A 24,650-nucleotide genomic window follows, 5' to 3' on the forward strand; every position below is an offset into this window, starting at 1 on the left:
TGGAATTTATTAATTGGCAAGATGGGGAGGTTGTAGTGTGATGAGTAGAGAAATGAGGAGCTGTCTTTCGAGCTTATGTTGAGTTTCTATGGAATGGGTAGCAGATCGAATGAAGGAGAGCTCTTTTCTTGGGACAGGAGTCTAGATGGAAAGTCAGTTAGAGATCAGTCTGCAGGGATTAAATGCAAGGCAGCACTAATGGTGAAGGCCATCTGACTTTCAAACTGCCTGCCCACCACTCCGCGAGATCCAGGTCGCTCTGGAATGTAATCTCCTCTGTGTGCCAATCCTGGCTCAATTATATTGTAAAATCCATTTTAAAGAGCTACATGATGGCATGTTTCCCATCAGGCACCATGTTGAGGCCAGGAGCTTTGCCACCAGGTTTAATGTACTGACCACACTGGAGTGGAGTGCTCTCAACCTATCCAACCCCACGTGGTCATTGCGGAGTTGTTATTGGGACCACTGTGTATCTGACTGATCCTTCACCTTTGAGGCTGGACATTCCTGATTTTGCTAACACACATTTAAACAATATTTTTCCCCCCCCCACTTCCCCCTCCCTGAGCCTCCGGCACACGCTGCTGTGAGTTGCACTACAGCAGTTCTGCACTACCTCATCGGCGTCATTCACTCGTCTGCCAGCAGGTTAACTGACCGTTACAGCCGTTAAAGATGAGCCTGACCTTATCCATGCACTTTCTGGTAGAGTTCGCTGCTCCATAATTGGGAATGGGAATTCTGGCAGCTTTCCCTAACCTGATGACAAAGGGGCTAATTTCAAATGACCCTGTTGAAATCCTTCTCTGTGTGTCAGCTAACATTTGCATGTTGATCTTGCCCAGAGAGGGAATGGCTGATTCTAATTCTCTTTAGGCTGTGTGCCTACATTTTAACACACTGTTTGGTCATGGAGGCACTTAAGTGTTGATGTTTTATATTGTTATAAAAGGCAGGAACAACTTCATTTCTCGAATAAGTGACTAGCTAAGCATCTTGTCAATTCTTCCAGCTCCAGACACTCTGGAGCCAATAAACAGTTTTTGGTCTTTAGTTGTCAGCCTTTGTTTCTTTCTTCAGTGCATCTGTGTTTTCTGCTTTGCTGTGCAGCGGGTGAATGCAGTGAGGTGTTTAAATCTGCACCAGTGATGTATAAATGCCATTGGATGAAAAGGTGGGGGAGTTGAGGAGGGTGGTGGGAGGAACGATTTGCAAACTGTGTACTTTGTGGGCTTCTCCCCGTGATTAAAATCCATTAAGAGGTGGCACCTCAGAGATGATGTCTCACCCATTTCGACACAAAGGCACTCATCTGTGGTGGTAAATAAGCACCTCTGTAATCAGCATAACTTGACATTTGACAACCCGAACAAAGATTGCTTGAGCGTCTTGGTTCCTGCATGTTTTAATATGCAGTCAGATCGACTCCTTGGCTCCCCGCTGACTCAATCATGGAGCCTTTTGTGGTTGCTGCTGTGTACCTCCGCTGCCTGGCTCGATTCTGTGAATTATTTTCCTTTCTGATCGCTCACGGGATGTGAGTCTCGCGGGCAAGGGCTGGCAGTTATTGTCCACCTCAGATCCTCCCTGAGAAGAGGGCGGGGAGCTGCCTTCGTGTGCCATTGCAGTCCTTGGGGAGATGGGTACTCGCAGCGCTGCTAAGCTGGGCATGTGAACATTTTAACCCAAATGTGATTTGCAGGTGGTGCTCATTTCAAATATTCACCATAATGAGTTATTGATACATTGACACGCTTGAATATTTTTTCTGGTATGTTTTTGAATTTGTGATTTGTGTAATTAATCATATTTTACAGTAAATTGAATTTGTTACCTTAGCCTTTGTTTTACATGAGGCAGGTTTTCCATTGTATGGTTTAACCTCACCTCTGCCTCCGCTTGATTGAGTTTCCTTCTGCTTCCTTCAGCAATTTTCCCGTCACTTCCCCAGCTTTGGAGATGCATCTCCCACTGTATCTGGCCAAGCTGTCTCCAACTCTTTAACATTACTCCCTCCTTGCCATTTGTCCAACCTCATTGTTCTGAAAGTGGATTGCCTATGCCTAAGTAAAAATGACAGAATATATTGAGAACAAAAGTGGGGCACAGGCCAGCTCACCCTCTTGATTCCTCTCAATGTCCCCTGATCTTTTTTTATCATGGCTGAACACCGCCATCACCGTCCCTGGGTGCATCCTGTCCCACTGGGAGGCAGACTCAGCAGAGCTGGGAGCGCAGTGGGATATAATCAGGAGGGAGCTGCCTTGGGAATCCTCAACATTGACTCTGGACCCCCATGAAACCTCATGGCATCAGATCGACCATGGGAAACCTCCCACTGAGTACCACATAACGACCTCCCTCAGCTCAGTACACCTCCATGTTGAGCCACACTTGGAGGGAGCACTGAGGGTGGCATGGCCTCTGGGGTGGGGGGATTTCAATGTCCACCACCAAGAGTGGCTCGGCAGCAGTAGTACTGATCGAGCTGATTGGGTCCTAAATGCTATAACTGCGTGACTGTGTCTGCAGCAGGTGGTGAGGGAACCATCAAGAGGAAACAACATACTTGATATGCCATCCTTACCAACCCTCCAGCTGCAGATGCATCTGTCCATGACAGTATCAGTAAGAGTGACCACCGCACAGTCCTTGTGGAGACAAAGTCCCACCTTCACACTAAGAATGCCCTCCATCATGTTAAGTGGCATTATCCTCGTGCTAGATGGGACAGATGTCAAACAGATTGAGCAACTCAAGATTGGGCATCCATGAGATACTGGGCCAATCACAGCAGCAGAATTATACTCCAGCGCAATCTGTCACCTCGTAGCTCAGCAGGTTCCCTACTCAACCATTACCATCAAGCCAGGGGATCAACCCTGGTTCAATGGAGCGTGCAGGAGGGCATGCCAGGAGCAGGATCAGGTAGACCTGAAGATAAGGTGTCAACCTGATGAAGCTACCAAACAGGACTACCTCACCTGCCGGATAGCATAAGCAACAGGTGATTGACAGAGCTAAGCGATCCCACAACCAACAGATCAGATTCAAGCTCTGCAGTCCTGCCACATCCAGTCATGACTGCTGGTGGAGAATTAAACAATTCACTGGAGAGGGAGGCTCCACAAATATCCCCAACCTCAATGATGGAAGAGTCCCACATATCAAGATAAAGGCTGAAGCATTTGCAGAAATCTTCAGCCAGATGTGGATGATCCATCTCTGCCTCCTCCAGTGGTCCCCAGCACCACAAAACAGCTGAATTCCAGAGTGGAGGTGAGAGTGACAGACTTTATATCAAGGCTGTATTTGACCGAATGTGACATCAAATATCCCTATTAGAGCTATAGATAATAGGAACTGAGGGGTACGCCCTCTGCTGGTTGGTGTCATACCTGGCACATAGGAAGATGGTTGTGGTTGTTTGAGGTCAGTCATCTGAGCCCCAGGATGTCTCTGCAGGAGTTCCTCAGAGTACTGTCCGAGGCCCAACCATCTTCAAATGCTTCATCAATGACCTTCCCTCCATCATAAGGTCAGAAGTGGGGATGTTCAGCACCATTCGCAACACCTCAGATATTGAAGCAGTCCATCTTCAAATACACTAGGATCTGGACAATATCTATACTTGGGCTGAAATGTGGCAAGTAATATTAGTGCCACACAATGCCAGGCAATAACCATCTCCAGTAAGAGACGATCAAACCACTGCCCCTTGACATTCAATAGTGTTACCATCACTGGATCCCGCACTATCAATATTCTGGGCTTAACATTGAACAGAGACTCAACTGATCTCGCTGCATAAACACAGTGATGACTACAAGAGCAGGTCAGAGGCTAGAACACTGCAGTGAATAACTCTCCTCCTAACTTCCCAGAGGCTATCCACCCTATGAGAGATCATAAGGCAGCGCTCTCATTTGAGAGAGATGACAAGTTTAACTTGAGTGTCACCACCCCACCTGAGGCTTCATGGTAACCTCAGGAATTGAACCTGCGCTGTTGCCATCACTCACCAGGCATCCAGCCAACTGAGCTAACCAGGCTCCAAGTTTCTTGAAGGCCTCTGCAGTACAAAATTCCAAAGGCTTACAACCTTCTGAGTAAAAATAATTTCTGCCTTCCGACCATCTTGTTCTTCAAAATAAAGCGAGGAAACAGACCCTTCAGTCCAACCTGACCATGTCATCCAGACATCCCAATCTGAAAATGTGTTGCTGGAAAAGCACAGCAGGTCAGGCAGCATCCAGGGAACAGGAGAATCGATGTTTCGGGCATAAGCCCTTCTTCAGGAATAAGCCCTTCCTGAAGAAGGGCTTATGCCCGAAACGTCGATTCTCCTATTCCCTGGATGCTGCCTGACCTGCTGTGCTTTTCCAGCAACACATTTTCAGCTCTGATCTCCAGCATCTGCAGACCTCACTTTCTCCTCAAAGACATCCCAATCTGACATGTTTCAATTTGCCAGCATTTGGCCCATATCCCTCTAAACCCTTCCTATTCATATACCCATCCTGATGCCTTTTAATATTGTAATTGTACCAGCCTCCACCACTTCCTCCGGCAGCTCATTCCATACACACACCATCCTCTGTGTGGAAAAGTTGCCCATCAGGTCCCTTTTAAATCTTTCCCATCTCACCTTAAACTTATACTTCTAATGTTGGACTCTACCATCCTAGGGGAAAGATCTTAACTACTTACGCTATCCATGTCTCTCATTCTTTTATAAACCTCTATAAGATCAGCCCTCAGCTTCCAACACTTCAGGGAGTAAAGCCCTAGCCTATTCAGCCTCTCCCAATTGCTCCAATGCTGGCAATATCCTTGTAAATCTTTTCTGAACCCTTTCAAGTTTCATAACATCCTTCCTGTAGAAGGAATTGTACACCGTATTCTAAAAGTGGCCCCACCAATGTCCTGTACAGCTGCAACATGACATCCCAGCTTCTTCAATGTTCTGACTAACGTAGGTAAGCATGCCAAATGCCTTCATCATTACCCTGTCTACTTGTGACTCCACTTTCAATGAACAATGAACCTGTACCTCAAAGTTTCTTGTTTGGCAACACTCCCCAGGGCCCTATCATTAACTATGTAAGTTCTGCCCTGATTTGCCTTCCCAAGATGCACCACCTTGCATTTATCTAGATTAAACACCATCTGCCACTCCTCAGCCCATTGACCCATTTGATCAATGTCCTGTTGTACTCCAAGATAACCTTCGCTACACTACCAATTTTGGTGTCACCTGCAAGCTTACTTACCATATTTCCTATCTTCACATCCAAATCGTTGATATACATGATAAAAAGCAGTAGACCCAGCACTGATCCTTGTGGCACACGACTGGTCACAGGCCTCCAGTCTGAGAAGCATCCCTTCATTACCACCCTCTGTCTCCTACCTTCAAGCCAATTTTGTATCGAATTGGCTAGCTCTCCCAGACCTCATATGATCTAACCTTATAACCAGCCTACTCTGTGGAACCTTGTCAAACGCCTTGCTGAAATCCATGTCGACAATGTCCACCACTCTGTCTTCATCAATCCTCTTTGTCATCTCTTAAAAAGCTCAAGCAAGTTAGTGAGACATGATTCCCCATGCACAAAGCCACGGTGACTATCACTCCTTAGTCCTTGCCTTTCCAAAGTGACTCACAAGTGAATAAGGCACATTGATGTCCGAGTGAATTTTGCTCAGCAAAATTCCAAGAAGGCCCCATCGGAGAATTGATGCTTGTGTTCCCTTGTTTTCTGTGGAAGTTGGGAATGTTGCCTGGAGCCAGGAGCTGAGCTGCAGCTTGGTGATGGTCTCCCACCCCAGAACAAACTTCCTGATGGGTCAGTCAAGAAAGATTTGATGATTTGGCAGAAGTTTAGAGGCATAGAGTTGTACAGCATGAAAGCAGACGCATCAGTCCATCTCATCCATGCTGTCCAAATTTCCCCAAACTAAACTAGCCCCATTCGCCTGTGTTTGGCCATATCACTCGAAACCTTTCCTATTCATGTACCTGTCCAAATGCTTTTTAAATGTTCTAACTGTACCTGTATTTACCACTTCCTCTGGCAGTTCATTCTACATACTCTGTGTGAAGAGGGTGCCTCAGGTCCCTTTTACATCTTTCTCCTCTCACTTTAAACCTGTACCGTCTAGTTGTGAACTCCCCTACCCTGGAGAAAGACCCTTGTGTTTCACCTTATCTACCCCCCTCATGGTTTTATAAACCCATTTGTTTTGTGGTTGATTATTTCTTTCCCTCGTCATAATCATTCGTTGTCAAAGTCAATGGGACTAGGCACACGTTATTGCGCTGACAGTGTGTGAGTGGGATTATTACTTTGAGAGCTTTTATTGCAAATATGCTGAGAAGCTGATTTATGGAAATCTTTGCTGTGATCCTCGTTTTACTGGTCTGGTATAATTGCATTAATGTCTGACTTGTAATAGCTGTACTTCATGCAGAGTTTGCATTGCTGACTATTCATCTTGAAGATAGTTATCAAAATAATGCAGCAAATCACGCAGCAGAGAAAGTGACCATGCTGCCCACACTGCCTGTGCTAGCTCATTGAAAGAGTTGTCTACTTAGACCCACTCAGCTGCTCTTTCCCCCTTAGCCCAATAAATGCCCATTTTTCTGGTATCTATCCAGTTTCCTTTTGAAAGCAGCTGCTGAATCTGCTTCCGCCAGCCATTCCGACAGTGCATTCCAAATAATCACAACTTGTTGAGTTTTTTTGTTGAAGAGATGATGACTGGATGTTTGAAATTGGGGGCATTTTTACTTGGATTCTTCAGTGAAACTGTCTCCCTCACAAAGACGAAGCCTCCACCTACACTCTACTTTACATTTTCATACAGTGCAGGCTATCAATTTGTGGGAAACATTCAAAATGTGATCTTTTATTGGCATCATTTTTCTTTTTAACCAAGGTGGGATTGGTATATGTGTACTTTGGGGCCTAGGAGAAAGTGAGGACTGCAGGTGCTGGGGATCAGAGCTTAAAAATGTGTTGCTGGAAAAGCGCAGCAGGTCAGGCAGCATCCAAGGAGCAGGAGAATCGACGTTTCGGGCATAAGCCCTTCTTCAGGAATGAGGAGGGTGTGCCAAGCAGGCTAAGATAAAAGGTAGGGAGGAGAGACTTGGGGGAGGGGCATTGGGAATGCGATAGGTGGAAGGAGGTTAAGGTGAGGGTGATAGGCCGGAGAGGGGGATGGGGGCGGAGAGTTCGGGAAGAAGATTGCAGGTCAAGAAGGCGGTGCTGAGTCCGAGGGTTGGGACTGAGATAAGTTGGGGGAAGGCGAAATGAGGAAGCTGGAGAAATCTGCATTCATCCCGTGTGGTTGGAGGGTTCCTAGGCAGAAGATGAGTCGCTCTTCCTCCAGGCGTCGTGTTGCCATGGTCTGGCGATGGGGCCTGTCAATACAGCATTTCACGTGAATGCATTTTGTGAAGTTCATGGGCTAGAAATTGTTGAACTAAGGCATCTCGCTGCCAGTGCCAGTCATAGAGTCACAGAGATGTACAGCATGGAAACAGACCCTTCGGTCCAACCTGTCCAGGTCGACCAGATATCCCAACCCAATCTAGTCCCACCTGCCAGCACCCGGCCCATATCCCTCCAAACCCTTCCTATTCATATACCCATCCAAATGCCTTTTAAATGGTGCAATTGTACCAGCCTCCACCACTTCTTCTGGCAGCTCATTCCATACACGCACCACCCTCTGCGTGAAAAGGTTGCCCTCCTATACCCTCTAGTTGTGGAATTTCCCCCCCCCCCCCGGGAAAAGACTTTGTCCTATCCATGCTCCTCATGATTTTATAAACCTCTATAAGATCACTCCTCAGCCTCCTCAGTACCAGGGAAAACAGCTCCAGCCTCCAGCTTCAGTCTCTCCCTATAGCTCAGATCTTCCAACCCTGGCAACACTCCCTAGGACCTTACCATTAAGTGTATAAGACCTGCTAAGATTTGCCAACCTAGGTCTAGATTAGAGTGGCGGTGGAAAAGCACATCAGTTCAGGCAACATCCGAGGAGCAGTAAAATCGATGTTTCGGGCAAAAGCCCTTCTTCAGGAATACAGGCAGAAAGCCTGAAGGGTGGAGAGATAAATGAGAGGAGGGTGGGGGTGGGGAGAAAGTAGCATAGAGTACAATAGGTGAGAGGGGGAGAGGATGAAGGTGATAGGTCGGGGGGAGGGTGGAGTGGATAGGTGGAAAAGAAGGTAGGTAGGTAGGACAAGTCATGGGGACAGTGCTGAGCTGGAAGTTTGGAACTGGGGTGAGGTGGGGGAAGGAGAAATGAGGAAACAGGTGAAGTCCACATTGATGCCCTGGGGTTGAAGTGTTCCGAGGCGGAAGCTGAGGCATTCTTCCTCCTGGTGGTGAGGGAGCGGCGGTGAAGGAGGCCCAGGACCTCCATGTCCTCGTCAGAGTGGGAGGGGGAGTTGAAATAATGCAGCACCTCGCATTTACCTAAATTAAACTCCATCTGCCACTTCTCAGCCCAGTGGCTCATCTGATCAAGATCCTATTGTAATCTGAGGTAACCTTCTTCGCTGTCCACTACACCTCCAATTTTGATGTCATCTGCAAACTGACTAGCTGTACCTGTTGTGTTCACATCCAAGTCATTGATATAAATGATGAAAAGTAGTGGGCCCAGCACTGATCCTTGTGGCACTCCAGTCTGAAAAACAACCCTCCACCACCACCCTCTGTCTTCTACCTTTGAGCCAGCCATGCTTTTCTTTAACATTCACTTCTTTTGGGCTGTGATGTCATTCCCAAGAAAGCGATGAAGTCGCTTCTGCGTGAGGGTGACACTGTTGAATGTTGCACCGGGTCTGCCAGTTCTCAGCAAACTGAAGAACGCCCAAGTGGATTAAAGAGTTGTACTGCTGGGCATGGCGATCAGCTTCACAAAGACTTGTCCTTTTCCCATTTTTACGGGGCAAATTACAGCCTGACTCAGGGTGGTGTGCCTTCCTCCAAGAACCGTCCCTACATCTGTAATTCCACGCTCGTGGCATAAGATAAGGATGCATGGTGTTAGGGGTAGAGTATTAGCGTGGATGGAGGATTGGTTGACTGACAAGAAGCAAAGAGTGGGGATAAATGAGTGCTATTCTGGCTGGCAATCAGTGACTAGTGGTGTGCCTTAGGGATCAGTGTTGGGATCGCAATTATTTACAATTTATATAGATGATTTGTGTCAAAGCTTGTGGATGACACAAAGGAGTGTGGTACAGCAAAGTGTGCAGAGGACTGTGAAACTTTGCAAAGGGACATAGATAGTTTAAGTGAGTGGACAAAGGTTTGGCAGATGGAGTACAATATTAATAAATGTGAAGTCATCCATTTTGGTAGGAAAAACAGTAAAAGGGACTATTATTTGAATGGTAAAAACCTGCAGCGTGCTGCTAAGCAGAGGGACCTGGGTGTCCCTGTGCATGAATCACAAAAGGTTGGTCTGCAGATGAAACAGGTAATTAAGAAGGCAAATGGGATTGAGTTTAAAAACAGGGAGGTTATGGTGCAGCTGTAAAAGGTGCTGGTGAGGCCACGCCTGATGTACTGTATGCAATTTTAGTCTCCTTACTTGAGAAAGGATGTACAGGCGCTGGAGGGGGTACAGAGGAGGTTCACTAGGTTGATTTCGGAGTTTAGAGAGTTGCCTTATGAGGAGAGACTGAGTAGACTGGGATTATATTCATTGGAATTCAGAAGAATGAGCGGGGATCTTATGGAAACATAAAATTATGGAGGGAATTGATAAACTAGAAATAGATAGGTTGTTTCCACTGCGAGGTAAAACTAGGCCAAGAGGGCATGATCTCAAGATTAGAGGAAGCAGGTTTAGAACTGAACTGAGAAGGAACTTCTTCACCCAGAGGGTTGTTAATCTATGGAATTCCTTGCCCAGGGGAGTAGTTGACGCTACTTGAGTAATTGCTTTTAAAGCTAAGGTAGATACGTTTTCGAAAAATAAAGGAATTAAGGGATATGGTGAAAACGCGGGTAAGAGAAGCTGAGTCCACAATAAGATTAGCCGTGATCTTATTGAGTGGCAGAGCAGGCTCGAAGGGCCGAATGGCCTAATTTCTGCTGCTGTCTTATGGTCTTATGGCCTTATCTGCTGAATTGGATTCAGCTCCTTCCATTGGGTTGCATGCTGGAGACAAAATGACCAGAGAGGGACTGCTTAAAGACTCTATCGAGTCCTGAAAATTAACCACAAATCCAACCATTTTTAGAAACCACTTCCTCAATACAGTTTGTGGGTTTTGCCCCATTGGGTCCAATGCTGTCCCCAGTACACACAGAGAATACTTGGCTGTCATTGGGTCCAATGCTGTCCCCAGTACACACAGAGAATACTTGACTGTCATTGGGTCCAATGCTGTCCCCAGTACACACAGAGAATACTTGGCTGTCATTGGGTCCAATGCTGTCCCCAGTACACACAGAGAATACTTGACTGTCATTGGGTCCAATGCTGTCCCCAGTACACACAGAGAATACTTGGCTGTCATTGGGTCCAATGCTGTCCCCAGTACACACAGAGAATACTTGGCTGTCATTGGGTCCAATGCTGTCCCCAGTACACACAGAGAATGCTTGACTGTCATTGGGTCCAATACTGTCCCCAGTACACACAGAGAATACTTGGCTGTCATTGGGTCCAATGCTGTCCCCAGTACACACAGAGAATACTTGGCTGTCATTGGGTCCAATGCTGTCCCCAGTACACACAGAGAATACTTGACTGTCATTGGGTCCAATGCTGTCCCCAGTACACACAGAGAATACTTGGCTGTCATTGGGTCCAATGCTGTCCCCAGTACACACAGAGAATACTTGGCTGTCATTGGGTCCAATGCTGTCCCCAGTACACACAGAGAATACTTGGCTGTCATTGGGTCCAATGCTGTCCCCAGTACACACAGAGAATACTTGGCTGTCATTGGGTCCAATGCTGTCCCCAGTACACACAGAGAATACTTGGCTGTCATTGGGTCCAATACTGTCCCCAGTACACACAGAGAATACTTGGCTGTCATTGGGTCCAATACTGTCCCCAGTACACACGAGAATACTTGGCTGTCATTGGGTCCAATACTGTCCCCAGTACACACAGAGAATACTTGGCTGTCATTGGGTCCAATACTGTCCCCAGTACACACAGAGAATACTTGGCTGTCATTGGGTCCAATACTGTCCCCAGTACACACAGAGAATACTTGACTGTCATTGGGTCCAATACTGTCCCCAGTACACACAGAGAATACTTGGCTGTCATTGGGTCCAATACTGTCCCCAGTACACACAGAGAATACTTGGCTGTCATTGCTAACAATGTTCTTATTTCAAGATTCCTCCCCTGGCATCACAAACACGCTTTGGGATACATGCATAGAACTCTTTGTTACTAGGCCAGGAATGAGCAGTCTGGATTCACTTCCCAGAGATGATTGCAACAGATCCTCTCCCAGAAAGTTGACAATGTGCTCAAGTGCACTGTGGGATTTGTTAATACAATTGGAACTTTGTTATATCAGGCTCACAACTGTGTCATACACTGCTGATGTTCACTACTTTAAAATAAATGGGTACGTCCCTTCCTATTCTCATCCTAGAGCTCCTTTCATGATCTCTACATAGCTGAACTGATGTGAAATCTCCCTGATGTACCGACTACCTCAGTGCATTGGTGTCAATTCAGTCTGTGAATGGACTGACGATAAAAGAGGGCTGTTACTGCGTTTCTTCAGAATAGAGGGGGCGGCAGGGTGTTGCAGTGGTGGTTGATTTAATTGATCCAATCCCTGAACCAGGTACACTCATGACAAGGTGTTGTCGAATAAGCAATAGTCTGGGCTTAGAGATGAAGCCTGATGTCCTGGATCTGTTGCTCATGTCTGGGGTGATCCTGTCTCTGGTTTGGGAGGCTTGGGGCAAACTGTTATCCAGAGTGACTATATCCTGAGTGGAAACTGGTTCAGCTGCACCAGTTTCCCTGTGCATATGTGGGTGGGAACATCCTGAAATCATGGACCTATCAACCTGTACCTAAACTTTCCAGATAACAATACTGCCATTCCACGGTGATCCGGGCTCCATATAAGCCAAACAAGACAAAAATCCGTTTTTGCAGGCAGATATTGAATTAGACAGAAGATTTCCAGAGATTTATGAGGGTTGTATCGTAAATCTATAGTTGGCCACAGACGCCAGCTTCCATCTTTTGGACGCTTTTCCTGTCCAGGAGCCAACAGTTCAGTGCCAGGGAACCCGGTTCTTATTTCACCATTGTTTTGAATGAACCTGTTCAGAGGTGTTATTGCACATCTCTGAAGCATGTAGAACTTGAACATGAGCAGAGGTAGGGGCACTAGCATGGTGCCACCACTGCAATGGTGTTGTGTGGCAGGAGCAGGCAGATAGAGGGCCATTCAGATGTTTTGCCTAAAACCCATTCTCCCATATTCTCCATGAATGCATTGCTGATGGTTCGGAGCTCAGTGCCTGAAGGTACACCCTGCACCTTAAGGACATAAGTTGGGGTTGTGGTGATTCAGGATTGGAAGTGCCATGGGTCAAATCGTCTACTGCTCATCCCCAGTCATTTCATGGCAATGGGGTGGAATGACACCACAAAAGAGATGGAGAACAAAGATGCGATGGCACAGCCTTGCTCAACCCCACTTTATACACGTGTACTGGCTCTGAGGTGAATCCACTCATGAAGATCAAAGGTCATGCAGCAGACTGAGATGAATTGCTTCAAGCAATCGAGGAGGAAGCTCCATAAAGCCTTCCAGTTGACAGAAAACAGTCCTTTGTTGAGTCAAAAAAGGCCATATCCCAATGTTCTTTCAGTCCGTTTCTCTTGTCTCTCTGTGAAGTTCATATCCACTGTGCCTCTTGATGGATGTAACTCCAACAGGAACTCCTCCGCCACTGGGAGGTTCTGATCGAGAAGGACTTTTACAATGACCCTCCCTGTGGAAGGGAGCAGGGAAACCCCTCCACAGTTACTGCAAACTCCTTTCGTGAAGATGGGCACAAATATGGTGCCTCAGAGATTCTCAAACAAGCTCTCTTGCTTCCAGATGAGGTCATGTATTCGAGCCAAGAGAGTGTTTCTCCACCATATTAGTTTTTATTCATTCTCACGATGAGGGCATTGCTGGCTAGGCCAGCATTTATTGCCCATCCCCACGGGTAGTATTTCACCAGGAATTCCATATGCGCTGGTGGCCTTTCTGGCTCGTAGCTGTCAGATGGCCTTTCCAATCTCCCATCACGCTGGCGTTGTGCTGGGATTGTGCCCATGGGGACAGTGCTCGGTAGAATGCTGCAGGATGTGATTAAGGGCAGACACATTGAGGACTGAATCTTAGTTGAGGTGATCCTTTTAAGCTTCGTTTCCAACCAGTGCTCCCTGGCCATAAGCACAACTCGATTGGGCTGATCTCAGCGAGCTAGACCCTTGGGTGCTCGGGCTGTCGATGAGCTTGAGGAATCTTCTCTCACATTTTGGCTATCAGTGCCTTGCCAGATTTATTGCTCTCTTTCCAACTTCCCCTCTGTTCTTTGGGTTAAGGGTCCTTTGTCGGACTTGGCCTTCGTTTGGCTGTAGACCTGTTTTCTTTCCTTTTTGAGATGTTTCCACTTCAGGAAGGCATATTGTTTGTGATCAGTAGCTCCTGAATCTCCTGGTCATTCTCCTCAAACCTCAGTCTTGTTGTCACCTGGTAGAGAAATCCCATATCTCCTCTTCACGGGGCTGTTTGTGATAGATTCCAGTTCACTGTGAACATTCTGTGGCTCCAGATTGATTTGGAGACGCTGAGTGAGTAAACGTTTCTTTGCACAGTCCATAGGTCCATCGACATGGAATTTTCTGTGGCAGCACTTTGGTTTTGGGCTAGTCTGATGGAGACAGTGGACCAGATGAGGCGATGGTGAGAGTGAACACCCTGGCACACTGTCAGCTCCTGTCACGGTGAGAGTGAACACCCTGGTTGTCGAGCAGGTGCCGATGTCTGGAGCAAGAGAGTTGCCATGTGGCCTGGTATTCACCGCCCTGGCAAAATAAGGTGTTGGTTGTGCCCGTGCCATTTCCTCAGGAACACTCTGTTGCTGTTCTCCTTCCCGTGCCTTTTTTGTCAATCACTTTCTTGCCTTTCCAGAGGTTTATGTCCCTTCCAATTCTGACAGCAAAATCACCCAAGGAGAATCCGCTCATCTCCCTTTGGGACACGGGACTACAACTATTCAGAATTCCTCTTTGACCTCCTTTGAGGTTGGGAACTTTTTACATTTGGCATGGGGTATGGGAATGGTCGACTAGGCCAGTATTTACTGCCAGTCCCTCATTGCCATTGAGTGTGTTGTGGTGTGTTGTGTTCTTGAACTGCTGCAGTGTTCAGGGTCTAGGCACACTGGCAGTGCCACGCTTCTCCTCCCAGATAGTAGAGGTAGTGGAGTTAGAAGGGCTGCTGTTAAAGGAGCCTTTGTGAATTGCTGCAGTGCCTCTTATAGATAGTAGAATTGCTGCCAATGTGCATTGGTGGTGAATGCAGTTATTGTAAAAGGTGGTAGGTGGGTCACCAATCAAGCGGGCTGCTTTGTCCTGGATGGTGTCAAGCTTCTTGAGTGGTGTTGGCGCTGCAAGTGGGGAGTATTCCATCACATTCCTGACTTATGTCTTAGAGATGGTGGACAGACTTTTGGGTGTTAGTGGGGGAGTTACACTCTGCATAATTCTCAGATACTGATTTGCTGTTACAGAGACAGTATTTATGAACAGTTCAGTTAGTTTTAAGGCAAGTCTTCAGGCTGTTAATTGTGGGGGATTCAGTGATGGTCGGTCCATTGACCATTAAGGGACAATGGTTAGATTCTCTCTTGTTGGAATTCATCATTACCAGGCACTTGTTTGGTGCAAATGTTACTTGTCGGTTATCAGCCCAAGCCTGGGTGTTGTCCAGGTCTCGCTGCATTGATATCGACTCCTTCAGTTCTCGGAAATAGGGAACGGTGCTGAGCATTGTTCAGTCATCAGTAAACATCCCTATTCCGACTCTACCCTGAAGATTATTCGACCTAGGACACTACCCTGAGTGATATTCTGGGACTGAAATGATAGCTCTAAAAGAATCTCAGCCATCTTTGTGCTAGGTGTGACTCCAACCAGCAGAGAGTCCATCCCCCACCCCACCCCCACTCTGTTTCCTATTGATTCCAGTTTTGCTCGGTCTCCTTGACATCACATTCTGTCAAATGTGGTCTTGATGTTAAGGGTAATCATTCACACCTTACCTCAATGCAAGCTTGCTTGTTTTGTTGGTGCTTAACTCAAAGCTGTATTGAGGAGAAGAGACAGTGACCCTGGCAGAACCTGAGCTGAGCATCAATGAACAGATTGGTATGTAGGAAGTGCTGCTTGGGATCACTGTTGAAGACATCTTATGTCAATTTAAGATCGAGTATCAACTGATGGAGTGGTAATTGGCTAGATTCCTGCACTTTGTATACAGGATATTCCTGGCCAATTTTCCAGTGTTGGGTAGGTGCCAGTGTTGTATCCATTCTGGAACAACTTGGCCAGGGGTGCAGGAAGTCTTCAATATTATTGGCAGACTGTTGTCAGGGCCCATAGCCTTCTCAGTGTTCAGTGCCTCCAAATATTTCTTGAAATCACATGAAGTGAAATGAGTGGTAAAGAAGATAGAGGTATTCAAACTCCTGAGGTATTTGGACAGGGAGAAACTGTTTCCATTATGGATAGTGTCTACAACCAGGGGGCGCGCAATTGATGCAAATGGGAAAGCAGCAGTACTGGTACGAAGGATGATGTTCTCAGTCTGTATATCGAACTGGAATTAACTGCCTGAGAGCGTGGTGCAGTCAAGCTCAACCGAGTCTTTGAAAAGAGAGTCATAGAGATGTACAGCACGGAAAAAGATCCTTCGGTCCAGCTTGTCCATGCCAACTAGATATCCTCAATAAATCTAATTCCATTTGCCAGCATTTGACCCATATCTCTTTGAACCCTTCTTATTCATATACCCAGCCAGATGCCTCCACCACGTCATCTGGCAGCTCATTCCATATGTGCACCACCCTCTGCATGAAAAAGTTGCCCCTTAGGTCTCATTTATATCTTTCCCATCTCACTTAAACCTATGCCTTCTAGTTTTGGACTCCCTCCTCTCCGGGGAAAAGATCTTGTCTATTTATCCGACCCATTCCCCTCATAATTTTGTAAACCTCTATAAGGTCACCCCTCAGCTTCCGACGCTCCAGGGAAAACAGCCCCAGACTGTTCAGCTTCTCCCTGTAGCTCAAATCCTCCAACCCTGGCAACATCCTTGTAAATCTTTTCTGAACCCTTTCAAATTTCACAACATCCTTCCTATAGCAGGGAGACCAGAATTGCACGCAATATTCCAACAGTGGCCTAACCAATGTCCTGTACAGCCGCAACATGACCTCCCAACTCCTGTACTCAATACTCTGACCAATAAAGGAACACATACCAAACACCACCTTCACTATCCTATCTACCTGCGACTCTACTTTCAAGGAGCTATGAACATGCACTCCAAGGTCTCTTTGTTCTGTAACAGTCCCCAGGACCTTACCATTAAGTGTATAAGTCCTGCTCTGATTTGCCTTCCCAAAATGCAGCACCTCACACAGAGAGCAAAGGTTTGCAGAGCCACAGGGAAGGGGCAAATAGTTCCTTCAGAGAGCCAGTACAGACATGATGAGCTGAATGGCCACCGTCTGCCTCTTTGTCCTGAAGAGGCCTTAGCAAGTGGGGGGAGAAAATAAATGACTTGGATTTATATTTGAACAAGTCTTCACACTCACTCGCTGAACCTATCGTACAATTTGAGATGCACAGTGAATTTTTAATGGATCTTCTTTGTGCCAAGCTCTGACCGTGATGCTCTCCAACTACAGTAAGAGTGAGAGCAGTTGACTGAACCTTCTGTTTGCAGTTCCCTGCCGCGTTACCATCCAGCCTCAAACGCGAGTGCTTCAGCTCTCTGCCAATCATTGTCCGAGGCCATGAGAACGCTGAGAATTCAGGGGGTGTTTCAGCAATACAACAGAATTCCAATCTCCTGTTTGCAATGCAGCAATTTAATAAACTCGGCACCCGGTCATCGGGTCAACTGCTAGCCTGGGCTCGCCTCAGTACTATGCAAATTATTTGTGCATTTTTTATTTTGCTATATGTATCACCGAAAGGAGTAGCATAGTTATTGGAAATGGTAAGGTATTGGCTAATTTTCAACATGTTCCATTGCACAATAAAGACATATCTCTGGCTGAAGAATCAATGTGTAAAAATAACTACTCAATGAGACAGTGCATCATTAATAATTACATGGGTAAGTGAGAGTCTTCTGATGGGTGTTTGGGAGCTATAAAATATATAGTTTAATACTGATAGGAAGGTTTATAAGTACTTGCCTCTGGTACATTGCTACCACCTCATTAAACTTAATGTCACTGGATAAGCAGCGCTATGGTGTGCAGAATGTCTGTCTGTATGGCAGAATCTACCATATACGTATTAATTATTCCAAGTTAAAGTGATGGCCTGTATCTTTTGTAAATTGGTGATTTCTTGTACATGTGAAGTTTCATGATAGATTGTGGTCCTCCGTCACTCACCACTGCCCTGCAATATCAAGAACAAGATTGCTGTCAAAAGGGATAGAATTCAAGCAGTTTAAAAATGTGCTCTGCTCGTGGATTATGGCTGAATCTCAGGATTGAGCTGGTGAACAAGCTCATGGCTTGATGCCCTTTGAACCTTTAATTGAGTTTCTTCCATCCGGGGTGTGACGGATGCCTTTCTGAACTCGCCCGGTGTCCTGCTGGGTTTTTATCATCCAGGCTGCCTTTTCATTTGGCTGTGGTCACCTAAAGGCAGGCCGCCCCCATTAGATCTTGGTGTTGAACAGCTACGAAGGGATGTGCGAGTGAGAAAATGGACAGACGTTGTACAGTCAGGAACTTTGCGCTTTTCCTCAATCGTTTCTAACCAGACAAATATCACTGATAGGTTTGTAACTCTTGTCTATCACTAGCCACCCTCAGGTTTGACACAATGCTGTTTCATGCGGGCACTTCAGAGAGCAAGAAAGAGTGGGACGGCTGTTATGTGTGGGCTAGAAAGTCAGCAATGGCAGGTTTTCTTCAAAGTGTGAGTTTATGCTTTTTGGTCAGAAAAACATTGAAAGACAATATAAAATAGTGAGCACAAACCTGAAGTGAGTGATGGAGGACAGGGACTTTGTTGTGTATGTACACAGATCATTGAAGGTGGCAGACAGACGAAGGGAGCAGTGAATAGAACATAGTGTTCTTGGCTTTATTAATAAGGGCATAGAGTACAGTAGCAAGGCGGGAGTGTTGAACTATAAAATGCTTGTTGGACCTCAGCAGGGGTATTGTATGCAGTCTTCAGCATCACATTATCGGAAAGATGTGAATGAACTTGAGAGAGTGTAGGAGCAGTTTACAAGGATGATTCCAGGCATGAGGAACTTCAGTTATGAGGATAGATTGAGGAAGATTGAAGTCATTCAGTGGTTAGTACTGCTGCCTGACAGTACCAGGGACCCGGGTTTGATTCCAGCCTTGGGCGGCTGTCTGTGTGGAGTTTGTACTTTCTCCCTGTATCTATGTGGGTTTCCTCCGAGTGCTCCGGTTTCCTTCCACAGTCTGGAGATATACAGGTTAAGTGGATTGGCCATGCTAAATTGCCATAGTGTTCAGGGATGTGCAAGCTAGGTGGGTTAACTATGGGAAATGCAGGGTTACAGGAATAGGATAGGGGAGGTGGGTTTGGATGGGATGCTGTTCAGAGGGCTGGTGTGAACTCAATGGGCTGAATGGCCTGCTTTCACGCAGTAGGGATTGTATGATTCTGCTCTCCTTGGAGAGCTCCTTGGACTGCGCTCCTTGGAGAGAAGAAGGCTCAGAGAAAATCTGACAAGTTTTCAAAATCCTGGGTGTTGGGAAGGAAAAGTTCTTGCTCTTGAAATGAACAAGAGGGAGAGGACAGAGATTTAAAATGATTTGCCAAAGAAGCAAGGATGAAATGAGAAAAAATATTTTCACACAGCGAGTGGTTAGGGTGAATGCTCAGTCAGGACAGGTTGAACTGAAGCCTTTAAGAGGGAATTGGATGGTAAGTTTGGATAGATGCAGTGCGCAAGGGTATGGGGACAAAGGCAGGAGATTGGCTCTAGTTATGACATTGGTCTGAAGAGCCACTGCAGGTATGATGGGCTGAATGGCCTCTGCACAGTCTCAATGCTGTGATTCTGTGAAAGGGTATTAGTTAGGCAGTCGTGATAAGTTGACAGCTTAGTGCTCAGTGACACCTGTGTTTATTTTTTGAATTTTCAACTTTTTACTAAAACTGAATTTGGATTTTGAACAGGAATGATGGGACCTTTGCCCTCTAGATTGTGCGACCTGAATTGTTTGTTTAGTAAGAACTGTTAAAACACCAAATTCCTGGCAATTACTTCATTAAAAATTATCTAATGACATTGCCAATATGTTATTGAGACCTGGAAAAGTCATAAAGTCATACACCATGGAAACAAGCCCTTCAGCCCAGCCAGTCATAGAGATGTACATCATGGAAACAGACCCGTCCATGCCGACCAGATATCCCAACCCAATCTAGTCCCACCTGCCAGCACCCAGCCCATATCCCTCCAAACCCTTCCTATTCATATACCCATCCAAATGCCTTTTAGATGTTGCAATTGTACCAGCCTCCACCACTCCCACTGGCAGCTCATTCCATACCCGCACCACCCTCTGTGTGGAAAAAGTCCATGCCGAACGTTATCCCAAAGTGAACTCATCCCACCTGCCTGCGCCTGGCCCATGTCCCGCTAAACCTTTCCTATTCATGTACTTACCCAAATGTCTTTTAAATGTTATAACTGCCCACATCCACCACTTCCTCAGGAGGTTCATTCCACACATGAACCATTTTTTATGTAAAACATTTGCCTCCATGGCTTTTTAAAATTTCTTTCCTCTCACCTTAAAAATATCCCCCATCCTAGGGAAAAGAAATCCCCTACCATTAAGCCTATCTATACTCCCCATGACTTTATAAACCTCTATAAGGTCACCTTTTAACCTCCCACACTCCAATGAAAAATGTCTCAGCCTATCCAGCCTTGTTTTATAACCCAAACCCACCAAGTCTGGGAACATGCTGGTAAATCTCTTCTGAACCCTCTCTAACTTAATAATATCATTCTCGTAACAAGATGACCAGAACTGAACACGATATTCCAGAAGAGCTCTCACCAATGTTCCATGCAACTTCAATATGATTACCCAACTCCTATACTCAAGAAAAACCAAAAGAACTGCAGATGCTGTAAATCAGAAACAAAAACTGAAGTTGCTGGAAAAGTTCAGGCCTGGCAGCATCTGTGTAGAGAAATTCAGAGTTAACGTTTCGGGACCGGTGTTCTGAGGAAGTGTCACCGGACCCAAAATGTTAACTCTGATTTCTCTTCACAGATGCTGCCAGATTTGCTGAACTTTTCCAGCAACGTCTCTTTTTGTTTCGAAACTCAAAGAGCTGAGCAATGAAGGGAAGCGTGCTAAACAAGATAATTGAAGATATTCAAGGAAATGAGAGGCATAAGGTTGGTAAAACCATATTTACATTTTAAAGGGTAAAAGCATATTGGATCCAAAGTTTTCATTCAGATTGGGAATGTATTAACTAGAGGCTGCAACTTAAGTCTATTTCACACTTCCTTATCTTGTATTTTATAATTAATGGTTGGTTTGGATCGGAGCTGGAACAAACTTTGTCAATAGACTGGCTTTCCTGTGGCAATTGAAAGTGAGGGAAAATGTGTGAGCTGGAGTAGTTTGCACCAAACGCGGAACCAATTTTGTGAAGGACAACACTCAAGAAGCTTGGCATCATCCAGGTCAAAGCAGTCCACTTGACTGAAATCAAATCTACTCCCTCCACCACTAATGTTCAGTAGAAGCAATATGTACCACCGACAAGGTGCTCTGCCAAAATTCACCAAAGATCTTTAGACACCACTTTCCAAGCAGATGACCACTTCTATCCAGAAGGACAAGGGCAGCAGTTAGATGGGAAAACCACAGATATTCCCCTCCAAACCACACACCATCCTGACCTGGAAGTATATTGCCTTCTGTGTCACTGGGTCAAAATCCTGGAGCTCCCTCCACAAGGGCAATGTGGGTGTACCCACAGCATGTGGGCTGCAATGGTTCAAAAAGACAACTCACTACCCTTTTCTCAATTCAATGAGTAGAGAGTTGGTTGCTGCTGTCTGCCTCTTTAGAAGCTGGAACTAATTAATATAGGATCCTTTTTATTAGATCCTCAATCCGAAAAGTGATCTTGATTTCAAGCGTTTTATGGAGAAATTGGCCTCCATTTCAAAGCAAGGTTCCAGGTGGACAGCTATTAAAAGTACTTTGCTTATTTATTTGTTTCCTACTGGGTGACATTGAGATGAGAGAGCACAAGTGGAGGCACCACAATTTCATGCTTAAAGATTATATTTTAATTTCTTTTCATTTGGAGCCATAAAATATCAATCACTTTTGTTTTCAAGAGAGCTTAATAAGGTAGCCAGTCAAACCTTTTCTCCTGATAATCTGCCTTTCTTTTGAGAATGGACGAGATGAAAGAAAATTTGGTATAAAATGTGGACAGCTGAAATCAGCTCTGATTCTGAAAGGAAGTGACTGCTGAGCTAAGTAGAATGAGATGAGGGTAAGAACATCTCTGGAAGAAAGTGAGGAGTGCAGATGCTGGAGATCAGAGTCGAGAGTGTGGTGCTGGAAAAGCACAGCAGGTCAGGCAGCATCCGAGGAGCAGGAGAATTGACGTTTTGGGCATAAGCATTCCAGGAATCTCCTGATGAACGGCTTATGCTCGAAACGTTGATTCTCCAGCTCCTCAGATGCTACCTGACCTGCTGTGCTTTTCCAGCACCACAATCTCGACTGAGGAACATCTCTGCCAGTCTCTTGGCCGAATAGAGAAGAAGGTCTCAAGACATTATAGTTGTGGAGAGTTAAATCTGACAACAGCGGTCATAAATGTCTAAGAGTGGTCCTTGATGGTGGAATGAATGAAGGATGGTGGAGTCTTGCTGTGTAAATAGACAGGGAATGTATTGCACTGAGTACTAGCAGCAACAAATCATCAGCACGGGAACCAAGACATTGACTGAGCATCCCGAATCGGGGGTCTACAATATCACAATGAACTCTGGATGCTGGAAATCTGACCAACAAAAGGGCAGAAATTGCTGGAGAAACTCAGCAGGTCTGGCAGCCTCTGTGGAGAGAGTAGCAGAATTACTGTTTTGAGTCTAGAGTCATAGAGATGTACAGCAAGGAAACAGATCCTTCAGTCCAACCTGTCCACGCCGACCAGATATCCCAACCCAATCTAGTCCCACCTGCCAGCACCCAGCCCATCTCCCTCCAAACCCTTCCTATTCATATACCCATCCAGATGCCTTTTAAATGTTGCAATTGTACCAGCCTCCACCACTTCCTCTGACAGCCCATTCCACACATGCACCACCCTCTGTGTGAAAAAGTTGCCCTTTGGTCTCTTTGATATCTTACCCCTCTCACCCTAAACCTATGCCCTCTATCTCTGGACTCCCCCACCCCAGGGAAAATAACTTGTCTGTTTATCCTATCCATGCCCCTCATGATTTCATGAACCTCTATAACGTCACCCCTCAGTCACTGACACTCCAGGGAAAACAGCCCCAGCCTATTCCCTATAGCTCAAATCCTCCGACCCTGGCAACATCCTTGTAAATCGTTTCTGAATCCTTTCAAGTTTCACAACGTCCTTCCGATAGGAAGGAGACAGAGTCCAGTGAGCCTTCTTCAGACCCGAAACCTTAACTCTACTTTCCCCCCACAGATGCTGCCAAATTTCTCCAGCAATTTCTGGGGTGGGGGGGCGTTTTTGCACCAAATCAGAGACCTGTTTGGGGAAATCGTTGGTAAAGTTTTATGTTTCTAAAAAAAAAGTAAAAGGATGAACCAATACAAGAAAATGTGCAAGTCTTAAGGGACTGCTTTTCGTTGTTCCTGTTTACAGCAGAAGCCATAAAGTACGAAAACACTGCTCAATGTTGCACAGGAAGCGAAAACCCTCACACTGCTGTCACTATTCTGTCTCAAATACCCGAAAATACAATGCCTCTGCAGGTAACCTTCAAACCCAGCATGAACCACAAAGTGAGGAAGTGTTGCAGTACATTTATTTCTGATCTGACGTCTCCAGACTTGGCAGCGATGATCATCCTGACTTCAGTTTAACTGCTCGCTTCATTACAGACTGTGGCAAGCAATGATTGCCTGAGCCCGTGCACTGCAGGTTGACAACTGGCATCAACTGCAGGAGTGAAATAACAGACACCCTGTACTCCCACTGCACCGCTGCACTCACTAACCCTCAGTGCAAGAATTGTGCGTCCAGGGCATGCTCTAGACAGACCTCGGCACTTGAGGCCTCAGCTGAAACAGAGGCCAACCAGAAAATAATGAATTAAACAAGCAAAGCTACCTGGTTTAATAAAGGTGAAGTGTGGTCTGGGAGGAGGCCCATGTGGAGCATAAACGACAGCACAGAGCAGTTGGGCCAAATGGCCTGTTACTGTTTAACAACAGGACGGCAGGAAATGGTGCAGTCAGTTTTCTTGCATTTTGAAATGTTTAAGGCTCCTTAGATTTGCTCTTGCAATTTAAAATATCCAGGTGACAGTGACACTCGGGAGAAAGGTGTCATGTGATCCACTCCTTGACCTCGCACAGTGTGGGAGGGATCGGGTCTAAAATGCAAACGCAAAATACCAGAAACATTCAGCGAGCCAGGCAGCATCTGTTGTGTGAGAGAGAGAGGGGGAGAAAAACTGGGTTAGTCCCTCAGGTGGGTGATGACTTTTTCAGGATCCTTCCTCCGAAGCTGGGGTTGGGGAGGGCTGGGTCATAGTTTGAAAATAAGGGATCTCCCATGGAAGATGGAGATGAGAAGGAATCTCTTCTGGCAGATGGTTGATGGTCATTGAATTTCTGTTCCCCAAAGCACAGCGAAGGCAGGATCAGTCAATATGTTCAAGTTGGGCTGAATTTTGGCTCGATGAAAGTAAGTACTGCAGATGCTGGAGATCAGAGTCAAGATTAGAGTGGCGCTGGAAAAGCACAGCAGGTCAGGCAGCATCCAAGGAGCAGGAAAATTGACGTTTCGGGCAAGAGCCCTTCATCAGGAATTTTAGCTGGCTAGGATTGTCTAGACGTTCAGGTCAAATTCAGATCAGCCAAGATTGTATTGAATGTTGGAGCAGGATTGAAGGTCTGTTTGGCCTAACCCTCCTTCCATTTCTTTGTCGTTGTCAGGAAATAACATTTTTTGAGTTGACAGTATGAGAGTAATTTGAAGTGTGGCATTTGAGGAGTGCAACATTCATAGTTTGAACAGGTGCTTGTGGTTGAAGTTCCTCCAGAGTCTGGATCTGTTGACAACTGATTGAT

At 45.9% G+C, this 24,650-nt stretch overlaps 1 protein-coding gene across 6 annotated transcripts in view; it reads left to right on the forward strand.

The window, feature by feature from the left end:
- Positions 1 to 24,650, forward strand: part of LOC122548458 (tyrosine-protein kinase Fyn) — a 336,794-nt gene that overhangs the window by 77,636 nt on the left and 234,508 nt on the right. Inside the window, exon 3 of one of the 6 annotated variants that reach the window (XM_087983880.1) lies at positions 20,613 to 20,740. The exons of the other annotated variants lie outside the window; for them this stretch is intronic. The gene's annotated coding sequence lies outside the window, so the exon portion shown is untranslated. The remainder of the gene's footprint in view (positions 1 to 20,612; positions 20,741 to 24,650) is intronic. 6 annotated transcript variants of the gene reach the window in all.

This window comes from Chiloscyllium plagiosum, unplaced genomic scaffold, assembly GCF_037043375.1.
Source record: "Chiloscyllium plagiosum isolate Xiang-an unplaced genomic scaffold, Cpla_swu_hap1 HiC_scaffold_3, whole genome shotgun sequence".
Taxonomy (NCBI): Eukaryota; Metazoa; Chordata; class Chondrichthyes; order Orectolobiformes; family Hemiscylliidae; genus Chiloscyllium; species Chiloscyllium plagiosum.